This window comes from Peromyscus californicus, unplaced genomic scaffold, assembly GCF_007827085.1.
Source record: "Peromyscus californicus insignis strain IS unplaced genomic scaffold, ASM782708v3 Scaffold_20__1_contigs__length_68692818, whole genome shotgun sequence".
Taxonomy (NCBI): domain Eukaryota; kingdom Metazoa; phylum Chordata; class Mammalia; order Rodentia; family Cricetidae; genus Peromyscus; species Peromyscus californicus.
In genome coordinates, this window is record NW_026294503.1 from 17093129 (window position 1) to 17111158 (window position 18030).

General features: G+C 35.2%; 1 protein-coding gene across 7 annotated transcripts in view; it reads right to left on the reverse strand.

The window, feature by feature from the left end:
• Positions 1 to 18030, reverse strand: part of Trps1 (transcriptional repressor GATA binding 1) — a 242737-nt gene that overhangs the window by 50536 nt on the left and 174171 nt on the right. The window lies entirely within an intron of this gene.

Consider the following 18030-nt stretch of genomic DNA (forward strand, 5'->3'; position numbering starts at 1 on the left):
GATATAAAATCCAAATCTATAAAAAAGATAAAACAACAATGCCAGTGTTTACAATATGGCTTGAATATACCCAAGCCTAGACATTGCAACCCAAGGCATTTAAAATTCTGTCAATACAAGCCAAAGACTATGCTGAGTATGTATGGATATCACAACAAAGTTTACCTGAAAAGTGTATTTTATGATGTTATGTTATTTTACGGATTATACAGAGGAGAAACAAGAATCAAACACTGAAGTTTCAGAGAGAGAGAGGGCTACATCAAATTCAACTTTCAAAGATCACATTATGATTTGTTTGTATAAAAAACTTACATCAACTTTGTGAGTAGGATTGTGCTCTATGTACTTTCTTCTTTTTAAATATTATGATAGAGGGGGAAAGGAAATCCCAAAGTCTTGCAAACATGGCCTCCAATACTTAGTTCTTTATGTTTTGGCCTCAAACTTAAGCTCCAAGAAAGTAAGAGTCTTACAACATTGCTCCAAATGATACCCTATTAATTTCTTGACATTGATATTTTTTAATAGCTTTCAAGTCTTTACAAGATTTTTTTTTTGTCCAAATCAGTACCTACTCAGAGCTTTAAAATATTTTTTGTTCACATGACTTGGATGTTTTTTACACTAAACTAACTCATATCTGAAGACAGTGTTTTCTGTACCACTAATAGTTTCAAATTGTTTCCAAAGTTCTAAGCCATTGCATTTGGAAGATGTTCCCTGGTAACCTAAATTTTTAACCTGTCTTGCAATATGGAAGACCACTGCAGGCTGAAAGAATTCTTACCATAATACTGAGTCCTGGAGTCACGGAGATAGGTGAGAAAGTTAGGCAATAAAACTCTGGTCCTTAAAGATCATTAGAGCACCAACCTAGAGAGCTTTAAGTGGAGGTTCCATTGCTGAACTCAGTTAAGCATGGGTGTTTAGTTGTGTAGAATTCTCACCAATTTTACTGTAGTTCTGCTATGAAATCCTATGTGTTACCTTGACTAATTTTATATGTAAAAAAAACATAATCAAGTTCAGACTGCAAAAGCTACCCATGGGCCTCTAAGTCTAGGACCTTCACCAAAGTCTTATAAATTAATATAGTCCTTTCTATGTAGGGTAGTAGACTCAATGAAAAATTACTAAAAGAGTGACCAATCATATACAGATATATTTTAATATGATATATGTATTATAAAATCATATACATAATTGATATATAAAAATGAACTACATCCATACCAATGATTTCTTGTTCAGGAGAACATTTGCCTCACATTAATTATCAGACTTTTCCAGTTTGGTAATAAATTACCAGGATACTACTGAACAATGGAGGACTTTAAGATTTTACTCACTGATACATCTCAAATATCCTAAATACTGTCAGACTAGATATTGCCATTCAATAAAGAGGTGGTAAATGAATAAAATGCCTACCAGTTAGGAGTGCTGATATTCAGTTAAACGCAGTTAAATTTATGAGACAAAAATATTTTCCTTTTGTAAGATATAATTCTCATTCATAGTTTATTCAGTACAAAAATACCATACATACATGTGCATACACAACACAACACACAACACACACACACACACACACACACACACACACACACACACACACACACACACACACACACACACATTCCTCCGTGAGAAGCCAACATTTCAGATTACAGTTATTACCTGGAAACTAACTTAAAGTTTCTTACTAGTTGAAATAAAAGTGTCAGGGGGGAAGGCATGCTTGTAATCCTAGCACTTAGGAGGAAGAGGGAGAGATATCACTGCTAGATTGAGGCTAACCTGGTCTATAGAAAATTCCAGGCTAGGCAGGGATACATAGTGAGAACGAATCTCAAAACATGCATGCACACAGACACTCCCCACTCCCCTCTCCCACAAATACATAGAGGTTTCATATACAACTTCAGATTTTGAAATATCTGAGTAATAAATGAGTATTTTAATTATATTTTCATATATTGAACATATTACAAAATTATATTTACTATATATAAATGATTATTTTAGAATTTTGTTGCTAGGTTATAGCAATATTACTTGTGCATGAGAATCATCAAATCAGTCCCTCATATGACTTAGTTACTTGAATATTTTTTCTCTTTTCCTATTAGAGTTTAGATTTACAAGCATATCAGCTTTTAACTAAGCCTATAACACTCAACATTTGCAATCACCCAACTTGGTTTTATTCAAAGGGCGATCTAAGAAGCAGTGAGGAAAATTAGCCTTTCCTTGACAACAATCTTTGCAAGATCCACTAATTTAAACCATAACCAACTCCTTCTACACAATCTGCTATATTCTAAGGCTTGTGTATTCACATAAGAGTAAGAGACATAAATGAGCTCATCTAAAGTTGATGCCCAATAATACCACATATAAGAGAAAATAATTGAAATGTGGTCAAAGGTTATAGCAATTTACAAGAACTTACCTGTCACCCCAGTAGTACAGTGATCAATAATTTTGCCTAGGACCTTCAAGGAAAGTTTCACAGTCTGAGTCACATAAAGCATGATGAGGATGCAAACGGAATGGGGATAAAACCCTCCCTTTGTGTTTAAATGCAAGAAAATGCCTGGAACTATAGGTTCAAATAATTATCTTAAATATAGAATTTATTGAGAATGCTATAAAACAGAGTTTTATATACATATACAAATGCTTTATATGTACAAAGGATAAACAGGAGATAGAAGATGTGTAGGTATACAGATGGAGAGGTGCTACACATAACACAGACATACAGATAACTAAGTATGCAGAGAGATAGACAAATGATAGATAAATAGAAAAGATGATAGCCCATTAGTTATACTTCTAGGCAGGCAATAATCCATATTATAATTATTTGTTTACCACAGTATCCTTCCTCTAAAGACTAGGTGTCCATTGTGGAACTGTATTTTTCATGTATGTGTCCTCACCTGAAACACCTGAAACAATTTTTTTTTTATGGCATCACTCACCTCAGTTAGTATTTGTATGCTTTAGACAATTTCAGTCTTGCTGTTTTCTACAGGCCTCAGTCACTCTAATACTTGCCTTGCCTCTAAGTACTGTTATGAGTACATGGCTTCCATAGACTTCAAGTGAAGGAGTGAATCTCACAGCACAGCTGTTTCACTCCACAATTAAAACCACCTGCCCATTCTGTATTCTGGAACTCATGATTTTGAAGGTCAGAAAATGCTTACTTATTGCCTATAGATTGTGATTTGTTTCATGTCTGCTAAATCCATTAAATTATGAATTGTTTTTGAAATAAAGTAATAGAAATAATTATAAACAAAAACAAACAACATGAATAGAAATAAACAAACCAAACCTAGCAAATAAACTAGAATTTCCCTATTTACCTGTCCCTAATATCTCCCCTCTTCCTCCTTTCCAAGAAACAATTATTATCCTAAACTTAATGTGCATCCTTGCTTCCCCAAAAGAACAAAATTTTATGGCCATACGTGAGTGAATTTCATAATGAGGTTATTTGAGGAAATATGATCTCACACTCAGAGTCTCAACAATGTCAAGGTAATATCTAATAATTCCTATGGAAGAAGACATTTCTAAAGCTACTCCTGTACTCAGAGAGGAGGAAGAGATCTTCTCAGACAATCTACTGGTTACTGAAAGAGACAAATCATTGGGACCAGTTATCACTCATTTAAATGACTTTATTCCAATAGACTAAGAATTTATAGTCTAGGAATGGACAGTCTAATACAACCGTTTCTAAATGGGGCTCGGTGTTTTGGGGCCTTAGGCCATTAGTTGACATAAATCATAAATCAAGTCTTCTCACCTACAAATGGAGCTAAGACAATCATATCTATTTCAGACTTGTGCAGCTAAAGTACATTCATTTCTGGAAGTTACCCAGAAGAGTATCTTGGACATAGTGTGTTCTCAATCAATGTTAGTGTTTATTCAAGTGCAGGCTCACAAACAATTTTATAAAAGGCAGGGTTCATCATCGCTAACAATTGTTCAGTCACACAACTTTAAGAAAAGAAGCAAATGCTGAAACTTCTGGTTACCAAGGCTGTGTGTTCTTTAGCAGCTACCTGGAGCGCTAAATGAAGAAGTCAGGCAATCTGGTTTTCAGACGCTGTTCATAGATGGTGCCTTCCTAAGCACCTAATATCTTTCTGTTGGTGTTGTAGAAACTGGAAATACAGTGGGATGGAGCCAGAGAAGAACTGTAAAAGGTCACAGAAAGCACTAGGCTCACAACTGGATGAACATTTAACCAAATATGGAATTCTTCCTTAAATATCTAATTTTTCCATCACTCTAAGACTCAACTTTCTTACCTAACTTCTAAGGGAAGTGACAATTGCCTTTTCCTCATCATGTGGTGAGGAGGAATAAAATTATTTCCCTAACAACTTTGTGAAAGCTGAAGTAGCACCTGAATATAAATATTTTCAAGATACCAGCACTTCTAAATGGCTGCACAGACATGCTCTATTAAGGAAAGGGATGGATCACTGAAGACTTGAAACGCCAATGTTAGGTAGAGAAGTATTTAATTGCCATCATTTCCCCCACGTGCACTGAATACAGGCCCCTGAATTTACCATGATGAATTTGAAAAAGAGGACATGAAGTGTTCCTTCTTTTTAGAAGATTTTCATTCTTTTCAGAGGAGCACTGAGTGAAACAGAGTGTCACAAATTCTCTGTCTAAATTCCTAGACACAACAATGACAGAACTCACGTAAATATTTCTAACCTTAGAGGGCAGATCTGGGGAATTCATAGAGTGATGTAAGGGAGTTTGGCTAGCTGCTGACCACACTCAGTGCGTGAAATCAAATGTCCGTCTCCGACACATCAGCATGAAAACCCCTTTAGAAGAACTAACTGCTAAAGTGTTTCACAGATTTCAGGTTCTCAATTTTCAAAACAACATTTAATAAATTAATACTAGAAAAGACAATGTTCCCAGACTGAACATTCAGTTTGAATTGTCCTTCTATGAAAGCACATTCCCTTAGGAGCATTGCTGTGTTTATAATAGCTTTGCACATTTTCATTTTCATCTCAAACCTAATATTTCTATAAAGTACAAAAGAAATACAACTCTAAAATAAATTACACTTATCTTCCTAAAATTACAAGTCTATCAACTAGTGTCCAGTGTCCTCCCTTGTAGTATTTTCCATGCTGAGATTGCCGGCCCATGATCAATACTTCCCCTTCTAATTCTGTGAAGTTGGTGCCAGCAACCGTTTATTGTGAAATGGAAAATAAGCAAATAGCTTCTTGATATATGTATGTATTTTTTGTTGTTCTCCTGTGTAGCTGAAAGTTTTCTGGACATTCCAACTGGAGAGAGAGGAAGGAGAAAAGGAGAACAGAGCAGCTGCCATGAGAAGCAAGATGTAAAGGTACCGGTAAGCCACGGGCCACGTGGTAAAGTATAGTTTTATAGAATTGGGTTAATTTAAGATATAAGAGCTAGCCAGCAAGAAGCCTGCCATGGTCATAGTTTAAAAGTAATATAAGCCTGTGTGTGTTTATTTTGGTCTGAGTGGCTGTAGACCAGGCAGGACACAGAAAAACTTCAGCTACCCTCCTGAGTTCAGAAATGCATTAATTTCCAGGTAAAGTAACAGTGAAATCTAGTAGTAGATTGTATATTTTCCACAGGTGAACTTCTTGCTTTTGGATGCATCAATGATTTTGTTAACCCTGGCAATTAATGATGATATTATTTATTACTTATAACTTTATAAAATGTTAGGCTCTTCAGTAAAGTATTCTATAACTAGATTAGCACAGATTATTTCTTGGTAGAATTCATTAGAAAATTCTGAAAGTGTAAGTAATGGATTCATATCACACTTGCAATGTAATTACTCTAAAGCGTTTGGGAACCCATTTCAAACTTGATTGAGTGATTCTTGATCTGTGCTTATCTCACATAGGCCCAGAATTTTAAGCATTTTTTTTTTATGTGATGTAAAAGGTTAAGTTTGAAAAAAAATTCCTATTACAAATGTCACATTCACTTCCAGAAGGAAATGTGCAACAGTATGTGACAATAGCGGATGAAATGTTGAAACATGTTTTTCTTTTGTTTTCCTCTACTCGTTTCTGTAAGACAACACTGCTTACTGGAAAATGCCTTACAGCTTTATTCAAAACACATGTTCAAAGATTTGAATGAAAAAACTCCGACTCTCTCTGGAACATCTAACCGATATATCATTGGTGTACTTTAATTTTTTTTCCCCTTACTGTCAAGAACACTTTTATGTCTTTAAGATTTATTTAAACTAGTTTATTATATAATGAAGCTTGTCAGATCATAGGAACAAAGTCAAACAAGATGTGCTATATCAAAGTATAACACTGAACATATAGATTTAAGTATACATATCAAGTACAATGCAATCAAGAGAAGTTTAATCTGAAAATGCAAATGTTTCAGATTATTAAATCCACATCTGCCCTTTGAAGCACAATTTAGACTGTTTATCAAAAAGCTATGTGTAATTATTCTCTCCCACCCTAGACTTTGTAACAACAGCATTCTTCTCAGAATAACTTTTCAATTTCACTTTAGAGCTGAGATTTTAAATAACTTAACCACCAAAGAATATAGGAGCACAAATGGAAATTTAAAAATTTTTACAATGTATCATGTTATAATTGCTATGTTTTGTTGGTAAATCAGGATAGTATTTCAAAAGGCATTTTTTTTCCAGGGTTTAAAGAAAAATTCTAAATGCCTTTGAAAATCAATTCAGCATAGTTCTAGAATTAAAAACGTGTGCTTAAGCACAATATTAAAACATTTTTAATATAATGCTTCAGAATACATCTGGAAATCTCTGGTTTATCCAACAGAAGCCATTAAAAGGAACATGTTAGCTAGTACAGGGCAATCATTAAGCTCTTGGGGAGAGAAGACAGGGATTTGAGTTTTAAATATTTGAAAATCTCAAAGTTTGACGTTCGTATACATCATAAGTCTCTTTGTACATCTTTGATCCTTCTTTTAATTTGCATGTGTGTGTGGACTTATACACACAAGTGCTTGTTTGTGTTTGAGTGTACAAGCACATGGGTACTCTTGTGTATAGAGGCCAGAGGAAAACGTCAAGAGTCCTTCTCATCAAGAACATCTGTCCCATCTTTTGAGAGTGTCTCTCACTGGCTTGGAGCTTATGAATTAGGACAGCCAGCGAGCCAAGGATCCTCCCAGTGTCACCGTCACATCCCAGGATTACATGAATGAACTACCGTGCCTGATATGTTTACTTGGGTCCTGGGAATCAATCTGAGGTCCTCATGTTTGTGTGACAAGTGTTTAAATGCGTGAGCCATGTTCTCACTCCATCTGATATATATCCAATGTTCTCTTAAGTATATTATCAGAAAAAGCATTTAAGCTTCCCTGGGAAATATCAGGCCTGGGTACCTAAGAATGAAATGGTTTCCTGTATTATAGGACATATTGAATTTTTGTCCAGGATAAGTATTTTACTTTACTCATAATAACTGAATATGGCATAGAAGCTTTAGGCTATAATTAAGAAAATCTACTCAAGATGAGAACCCATTTAATGTTAAATTACAAATTTTCATATCTACTATATTCTCATTATAAAACAGCAGGGCTTTATATATAAATTAATTGGACCCTGATCCCTACAGTGAACCTTAAATCTTAAAATATGTATTTTAAAACCATTAACAGTGGAGAAGCATCTTGTACCCAAGAGTGAAGATTCATTGCTTGTGACCTTGGATTCCTACACAAACATAGATAGTTATCGCCACAGTAGCAGAGCCTCTATTATGCATGTAAAATTCAATACAGAACTCATAACACCCTGAAAAAAAGCATAAGCTACACATTATCTTCTCAATATTTAGCTTGTTATAAATTATAAATATACCTTCAGTAATCAATATGGGGCAATGGAAAATGGGTTTCTAAGAGAATTTCTGCTTGAGGTATTATAGCACATCCCAAGTGGTAGAGCATTTGCCAAGTATGTGTGATACCCTGAGTTCAACATCAAGGGTGCCAAAAGAGAAGGTTCAGTTTGACTGGATAACAGCATCAATTTTAATACATTTTAGAAAATGATTCCCACAAGCTGGTTAAAGAAAAAACATGATTCCATAATATTATAAAACTCTCATATCACTTATTTGACCGAGAAACTGTAGACAAATATAATGCAGGTGAGTGTTCCATTTCCTTTCTCTCAATATGTAGGAAGTCTGAAGTATTTCTGACTCCTTAAGCAAACTCTTCAGCAATGTCAAGGAAGGCTTCAAATGAAATACTACTGAGCTTCAACATAAAGAAAATTCAATATACAGAGAGCTTCTGTCCTCAGAAAATATCTGCAAAAATCAAAACCCAGGCTTATGGACCCATAACAGCTCCCACTAAAGCAGGCAACCTACGGAAGGAGCAGCATGAAAATGAACGGGGCCGGAGAGCTGAATGGGTAGACAGGCGTCTTGGCAGTTACTGCTCTTTTCATTTCACAAATACCCGGAGGCCCTTCTTTGCAAATTCTAAAAATAAAGCAATAAACTTGAATTCATCAACTTTCATAATATTTTGACAGATTCTTCCAACTTTAATTTCCTTTTGTAATGGTAGTGTGATTAGCATTATGTTACATTGCATGGTTTTGCCATAAAACGTTCTCCAGAGAACCATTCTGAAATTATGCACTATTTTAATAGACCTCCCCTCAGAATTGAATAAAATCATTTACCCATTGTAATCACATCCTCTAATGGTTAGTGAGATCTCACGCAGATCTGTATTGGAAGCCAGGTTTAAATATTTTAAAGAAAATTTGAAAGGTATTCCCATAACAAGTTTGAATTTCTCAACCAAAGTTATTCCTTGAAAGGAACCATCCAGAACTGATTGACTTAAAACTTAGGAAAATCAAAAGGTGAAAACAAATAATGCAAAGTCACATGAGCACCACATCTAGAGAAGAAATGTCCTTTGACCCTTTTTCTTATGAAAAATAACTCTGGCCCACAGAAAGCAAAATTAGGAAGAGAAGAGTCAAGAAAGAGCCCGCTCCAGGACGAGGCTTGTTTATGGACCCTGAACTGGTTTATACTTGTTAATGGAGAAAGCGCTTCAAAGTAGGGAATTTGTTTGTTGTTATTGTTTAAATGTCAGTATCTCCAATTTGACTTTCACCCCAAATACAATGCAGTCGCTCTGAACTGTTCCGTGGAACTATTTTCTTCCTGTCAGGCTCTCACGTATCTGAGTGTCTTCAAGCCACAGTAGAGAATAAGAGATCTTAAGAGAATGGGCCAGAGGAAGCACTCGACTGGAAATAAAGGTAGCAGATAAAAAGAGAACAAAGCAGAGAATGATAGTGGGAAAGCTATGAAGTCACTGAGAGAAACAGTATCTGTTAATATTATTTCTATATATTTTATATCTTTTTCTATATATCCTATATATTATTTCTCTATATAATAATAAACAGCTTTTATAAGGATAAATAATTTATCTCAGACATGAAATTTCTTTCTGTTCTCACCTCATGTAGATATGTCATCCCCCCCAACTTCTAGAAACATAAATATTGTCTATTATCTAAATACAGAGCTTTGTTAATCCTTTCCTCCCTGGGCTAAGCATAACTGAGGTTCTTCTTTTGCAGGCAAGACAATATCCTCAGGCTTGGGTCTATACTTGGGTACCACAGCGATGCATGCAAAACAAGAAGACATTTCTAACACTGTTCTCCATAGCCGGTGTATTCTGGAGCCTTTAAGTTTATGGAAATTCTCTGTGGTGGTATTGTATTCCCCAAAATATTGTGTACCTTAATAAACTTATCTGGGGTCAGAAAACAGAAAAGCCACTAGATACTAAAGATAGGCAGGATAGCACACGCCTTTAATCCTAGCATTTCAGAGGTAGAAATTCATTTGTTCAAGGATACACCCAAGCATGGTGACTCACGCCTTTAATCTCAGAAAGTGAGCCTTTAATCCCAGGGAGTGGTGGTAGAAAGCAGAAAGGTATATAAGGCGTGAGGACCAGATACTAGAAGCATTTGGCTGGTTAAGCTTTCAGGCTTCTAGCAGCAGTTCGGCTGAGACCCATTCTGGATGAGGACACAGAAGCTTCCAGTCTGAGGAAACAAGATCAGCTGAGAAGTTGGCCAGGTGAGGTTAGCTGTGGCTTGTTCTGTCTCTTTGATTTTCCAGCGTTCACCCCAATACCTGCCTGGGTTTGATTTTATTGATAAGACCTTCTAAGATTCCCTCTACAATTCTCAATGAAGAGCGCTATTCCTTGTTGTCCAGTATTCACTGGACAAAGTAGACATGGGGGAGGGGCACAGTTTTTGTTGTGGAGTTTAAATTTCCAAAATAATAATAGCACAGTCATTATTGTCACTGTGAATCATCAAGAGCCCTGTACAGACACACTGTATTTTGATTCATGTTTCTGAATACTAAACTTCCAATTACATTCAAAGGATCAGATGCCCTGCAGTTTATTTCTGACAAATCATCCGTTTTATTGTTTTTGACATAGTTACCGACTCTGCTTAATTAAAAAAGTTTATTTATATAAATGGGGCATTTGCTTAATCTAATCCAGGATTTTTGGAGGGAGAAATGCTTTGGGAATAAAACCAATTCCCTTTGAATATATGAACAAATGAATGGGGTCCACATGAACATTCATTAAAAAAAAAATAACTCCCAGAATTAAAGGAAGTAAGGATGAAAATAAACAAAGGGCTGTTGGAAAACTGGGCAGCTTCCAAACTCTTGGTGAGTCCCTTGTTAAGTTGTGGTGACTGTGTCTGGTTAGACACAGTCTCTTATAGACAGTTAAACTATAAGCTAAGCAAAATAAAAGGGTCCTTGAAAGAGTTCTATAATCCCAATAGCACAGAAACTGAAGAGTAGGGTAGAGGAGTTAACCTTACCAGATCATTGTATTCAGATGCAAAAGGAAAGGACATGTTACACTGGTGTGGGTGGATTTTCCCTACAAGAGAAGTATATGTGTACACGGGAGACACGAGAGACCATAATACTCATAATTAAAGGGACACAAACTATTACTTATTGAAAAGTTATCAGACTTCAGTTAACATACACATGCACACACTGAACCAAACAAAAACTCACAATTTGCAAGATGAAACAGTATGACCCAGCCCAAAGTTCTGCATCACAAGTGTCTTAAGGGGCTCCTTGAACTGCAATATGCTTGATAATGACAACACCAGGAGATTTTGTGAAGATTAAACATTAACTAGGCCTGCGTCAACTGGTTGGAAGAAAGCAGTATTTGGGGGTGGCTCCAGTAAATTGGCTAAATAAGAGTAAATGATTTTCTAGTTATGGTTTTATCCATATTTCCTAACTGAATACAGCTATAATCCTAATGTCATTTCTTATGCAAAGGCCATCAATGGTTGACACTCATTTTTTTTCCCCTAAACTAACCACTGAAACACAAAATAATATATTTCTGGAGTTCTACTTGAATTATTTTTAAAGTCTTTGGAAGTATACATCTCTCAGTTGGTTTTGAAAGGCCGAAGCCAGACTGTTCCCAGGCAAAACCTGCACATGCCTGATCTTTGATAGATCAACTATCTCTATAAGTAAAAAAGGACAGAACTTCAAAAGATGGCCTCTTGACTCTCTAGACTACTCTAACAATGAGGTATATTCATTTCCAGAGCTTTCTAGGTACTTGTAATTGGTATTCATATTTCATTTCTTTTTAGTTTACTAGTAATATTACTTAGCATTTCTACTCTTCTTAAATATAATGCATATATACTGTACAAGGCCTGCAAAAAATCCATTTTTTTTATCATTAAGACAGGATGGGCTCAGTCGGGCGGTGGTGATGCATGCCTTTAATCCCAGCACTCTGGAGGCAGAGGCAGGAGGATCTCTGTGAGTTCGAGGCCAGCCTGGTCTACAAAGTGAATTCCAGGAAAGGCGCAAAACTACACAGAGAAACACTGTCTCGAAAAACAAAAAGCAAAAAAAAAAAACAAACCAAAACAACAACAAAAAAGAGGATGGGCTCACAAACTCTGACCCCTAACTGAGGAGCTACTGACAGTTGATTGCTCCTGGAGGAGGGAAAATCAGTTTTCTTTCAGAGCGTGGCCACTGGTAGGGCTACCATGCTTCAGTGGATGGAATCTACAGCCATGAATATATGGGCAGCACAAACTGAAATTGCTACATATTAAAAACAAAACAAAAGAACAGAAAGTCGGTATGGTACTGGAGTTGTGAGAGATGATCTCTGAAAAGATGGGAGAAGAGTGTAGGTGATTACGATCAAAGAACATTTCTGATCTTAGAAGAGAATGTTCTATGCATCATGGATCTTAAATTACACTCACTTTAAACTCAGTGTCCTTCCCAGTCTTTGACTAATGTATGCAAATAAGAAGTTATCAAATATACAGTTTAAATAACTCCATGGAAGAACGGATACCCTACAAAATTTGACAAAATAGAATTCTGTATACTGAAACTTGCATTCTATTTATTTAAACACTTTAACACAAGCTTTTACATTTTAAGAATATAATTAATAGACTGGTATACAATTTAATAAACAATTATTGCTTAACTATAGTTAAAATATTATTGATCAATATCACATATGTAATACAGCAAGAACAGCAAGTACTTATATATTATTATCAGACTTTATTTGTTTCATTCAGTTACCATAATTTTCTGAAAAACAGCCAATTAAAAACCAGTATTTTAACACTGCTTACTAAATTAGAGATGCTTTCTATTAATTACAAAGTCAGTATACATCACTTAAGGAAAAATTTCAAAAAATGTAATCAGAAGTTGACATGTAGCTGCCAAATTATGTTGATGACTAATTTACCTGAAGTTCAAATTTGCTACATTATAGGACAGGAAAATGTGTTAGGTTTCAATACTCTGCAGTCTGGAGAAGTTAGTTTCCCATTTTCCAGACTACTAGTTCTGTATATTCAGCACTCTCAGAGATGAAGTTAGTCTTCATCCTATTCTGTATCTTGTAATATGTATTTCTAGAATTCATGTATATCATGGCAAGCAATGATAGGCACAAGGACTTTCTCCTGTGTTCAATGATGGTATTACCTAAAGATTTTTCCAAGCTGAACTAACTGTCTACAGAATCAGAAAGCACTAGGACATTTATGTGGACATGAGGCAACTTCATCAGGAGAGAGGTCATTTTTTTTTCAATATGTATCTAACTTGCCCTCAGATGGGAGAGTTTATTCTGCCTATTTCACTTCTAGTTATGGAGATTCTTTTCTTCTGTGCTTCCCCCAATGCTGCCAAAGGCAGCAATGAAAGGCAGAGGCAGGGGGAGCAGAAGGCATCCTTAATTAAAGCATTCAGGATGAGAGCTGACCTTTCATTCATGTTGACCAAACCCAATGGTTTATGCTTATTTCAATCACTGACATATATAATCCTTAATTAGCATGTAACCAATAAAACAACTCACATCCAAAGGCTATTAATTACTACTTTATGACTTTGATTCCTATTATTCTAGCTGCACAGCAACAACCGTAAAAAGCATGATATTTTCAGCACAAAGAAGCAGTATATGTTACCCGTGATTCATGTAAGCTGTCTTAATATTTAGGACGTGACTCCACATAAATTGCGCACTCTGACTATGTGGCCTCAGGCACCAGTTCAATCTTCAGCACTGAGAGAAACAAGGAAGTAACATTTCTGCCATGGAAATATCAAAATCATGCACAGTGTGAGTAGGAAACCCAAACATAGAAGAGAATTCTAGGTCTACACAAAATACTTGGCTTCTAAACACAATTGAGGCCCAGAATGTAGGGGATATTTCCCTTTGTGATATTTGTACATAATGCATAGAATAAAGGAATTTTCCACTGAAATAGACAATAATCAATTACTTTAATGATTTGTTATTCATGTAGACTGCTGTAGAGTTTGGCTGCGTTTTACTTTTTTGATACTAGATTTGATTATTTTCTTCTGTCATTAAAGAAAAGAGAAAACTGTCCACTCTTTTAGTATCTGTGGTCCATTTGTGGTCCATAAGAATACAACATACAACAGTGTTGCAAACATATTCTGCTGCTAAATTGCATTTATTGAAATGCAAAAAAGTGTTAAAGTATTAATATTAACTACATAAGCAAAGTCAAGGCAAAATATTAATTTTAAGTAAAATAAAATATCTAGTCTTTATTAATTTAAATAAATAAGAAGCAGAACTGTAAGAGACATGTGGGAGTATTTTAAACAATTTTGTCTGTGAGTATAGTGCTTGGGTTTGAACCCATGACCTTCCACATGCGCTCTACTGCTTAAATACCTCCTAGCCAGAGGAATAAATACCTTGTTTTATTATTGTTAAAAAAGTAGTAAACCACACGATGCCACAAACTTTTCCAGTCAATAAGCAAGCAACCAGGACAACCTTAAATGCCCTTTCATAAAGAAATTGATGCACAGAATTAATTTGTTTTCTTCCTAAGTTAAAATATAGAGGGGAAAATGCAAAAGCTTACATAGGAAGACTTCTTAAGATCTAAGTGTATAAGCAGAACATTAGGCAAAAACTCAGGTTCAGATCAAGGCATAAACGGTATATAAATGTGGTCATAACAAAAGGCATTAGGCATTATTTTATGAAATTTTGTCATAAAGCAAATAGAATCATACACTGGTTATGAAATTAGCAGCAGCATGAATAACTTCTAAGGAAAATGAAAGATGATTTTGATAAAATGTTTGAATTACAATATTATGTAAATTTCTAATAATGAATGAATTATACGCAAACCTCTCCAAATTTCCCTTCCATGTGAAACCTGCCCTCCTTTCCTTTTATAGCTACTTGGTGCCACTTTAAAAAATCTTCTTGGGCCGGGCGGTGGTGGCGCACGCCTTTAATCCCAGCACTCGGGAGGCAGAGCCAGGCGGATCTCTGTGAGTTCGAGGCCAGCCTGGGCTACCAAGTGAGTTCCAGGAAAGGCGCAAAGCTACACGGAGAAACCCTGTCTCGAAAAACCAAAAAAAAAAAAAAAAAAAAAAAAAAAAAATCTTCTTGGAAACTCTCCTAGCTGTATAAAATGCAGAGGCTTGTCAGGGTTCATCAAGACTGTAGAGAAGGCAGCTTAGGCACCATGATGCATGGAACACAGCAAATAACCACTTTCTCAAACAGCATTCCAGATTTCCCTATTTCTAGTTTAGTAATATAGGAAGATTATGGAACAGAGATATAAAGGTTATCCTGAGTTGTGGACATACTTTAGCACTGCTGTCTCAACTGTTACATTTTAATGCTGTGAGTAACTAATTAAAGCACGTCAATGCTTCAAATAATACTTCATATTAGAAGTCTTGGTTCAGAAATATTCAGTATTTTACTCCTATGATTGGTTCTACAGGCTTAATAACCCTTCTTGACACAGTTCCCCTTTATGACACAAACTAGATCACTTACATAAATAAATTTGAAGGATATAGAATAATCAACATGATGAAAATAAATGGCACAACAAAATTACATACTTGAAAATATAAAAAAATGTTAATCACAAAAGGATACTCAGAATAAATATTTTTACTTATATAAAGGCAAATAAATAGCATGTTAAGTGCTGAATTTTATTCACAAGGTACTGGAAAACAAGAGTTGTCAATATTGAGCTCAAATTTGGACTACTTATTAGCAGATGAAAATATTAGATTAGGATCTGCTTCTAGATGAAGCATGACAGGCTTTGACTCCTGAGGAATGGCCAATGAATCAACTTCCTATTCAACATATAGCCTGTGTGTGGCTCCTCTTTTGCCCTACAGCATCTATTTTTGACAAAAACCATATTGTTACAAACAAGTAATTCTAATTGAAAATGGGAGGGAGAGCCAGGCTAAAATTTAGTTTCTGCCAAGCCAGCAAGCAGTTTTTGTTTTATCCTGATTTTGCGATTTTAGGTCCTCAATATTTGCAAAAAAATTATCAGTTTTTATAAATGTCTGAGTTTCTAAAGGACCAACACAATCATGAAAAGACGTCTCCATAGCTGACATAATAATGCTTTTGATTTCCATTCAAAGGCTTAACAAGATCAAACTATACCATCTATACTCTTAGAATAAAGTTTAAAAAACAACCAACACACTTGTATCTCACATGTTGCCTAATTAATAAACATACGGGATATATAATTTTTCATGTGTTATTTTCTCAAAAACACGATAATTAGAGCCATCATGGAAAAAATATCACACCGTATACTAATATTTACAGTTTCCATTACAGAAATACAGTGACAACACTGGATACTGTTATCCTGGTGTCCATAAAAGACTGAAAAAGCAGTTCAATGAATTAAAAAAAAAACAACTAAGATTCAGAAAAACATAATGTTCTTTATCACATCTAGTTTTGAAATTATAACAAAACAAAGTTATTAATGCAACTGAGATGAAACTTGGACTAATGTGTCTATATTAAACAAACATACTGTAGAGCAGTGCCAGAGAAGAGGAGACAGCATTTTCTGAGCACAAAACAGAGAGGTTAGAGAGGACAATATCTTACTATAATATGCAAGTGGGATTTGCACCACAAGCTCTGCACTAAGGATGAGCATTCCTGGGCAGCCTAGAGATGCTCACAAGTTGTTTCAAGCTTATCTACCTATGCCTTTCCAAAAACCGTGCGGTTTGTAAGGAGCCTCTCTACTAATGTGTCTACTTCTTCAGGACAGATTAGAAGACTGGAGTACAGATTCTCACAGACAAATATCCATCTTCAGCACAGCTCATTGTGGGAGACATTTTGGTACTTCGCTATCTTAATAAATGTATAACCCTGGACGCAAGCTGTACTTTGAGTTCACATAAGCACTGTCAGCTCCCTCCCCCAGGTACCCAGTTATCAATATCAATACCAATATCAATATCAACTGAATATGCCATTTTTCCCTATCTGTACATCCTTACTCACCTACATTCCTTTTTTTTTTTTAACATCATCTACTGTCAATAAAGACAAATTTCTACATAGTGTTTCTCATCCACTTTATAATTGTACATTTAGTTAAACTTATGCTATCAAGTTTCTGTTTCTCTTAATCTTCCTCCCTATTTTCTTTGCTTTGCATAAGAAATATATGATGAACATCCACATGTTTCATATTTCTCTTGAATAAATTACTGGACATTGATATCCTAAATATCCAGAAAACTATGCCAAGATGAAATTGTGAACGTTATAAATAGACATCTAAAAGATTCATCAATTTATATTGAACTGCTACTTTTTCCCCACTTACTATGAAAAAAGCAAAATTTCACTTTTACTTAAATTTACATTGTTTGTAATCAGCAATGAGGTTAGAATTCAATTAACCTTCACAACAACAAACTATATTATTTTTAAATCTTAAGTGTGAGGGCACATGCACATGTGTGTTTGGAGGCCAGAGAACAGTGTCCCATGAAGTTCATTAGATACCACTCTAATTTTCTTTGCAATGGGTCTCTTGGGAGCCAAGCTGGCTGGCCAGTGAGTACAGGGTTTCTGTCTGTCTCTCCCTCACAGTGTTAGGATTGAGAGTACCACCATACATTTCTCTTTCTTTGTTTCTTTTATTTTTCCCCTTAGATATATATTCTTAGAATTGATTTTCATATCTTCATGCTTACATAGAAAACACAGTACCAACTGAGTTCTCATCCCAATATTTAATTTTTGAAAATTAATGGCTTAGTTTTTTTTTCATCATATTGCTTGTCTTCATAGTCTTTAAACAACCATAAATTAAATCATAATGGTGGTGAATATCACTAACCTTTTATATTGTTTGGTTCTCAGATGCTTATATTAGATTTTCAATATAAGAACAAAGTATAAATTTGAAAAATTTACTTTAAAAATGCCATGGAGCTCAACTTCAACAATCCTTGA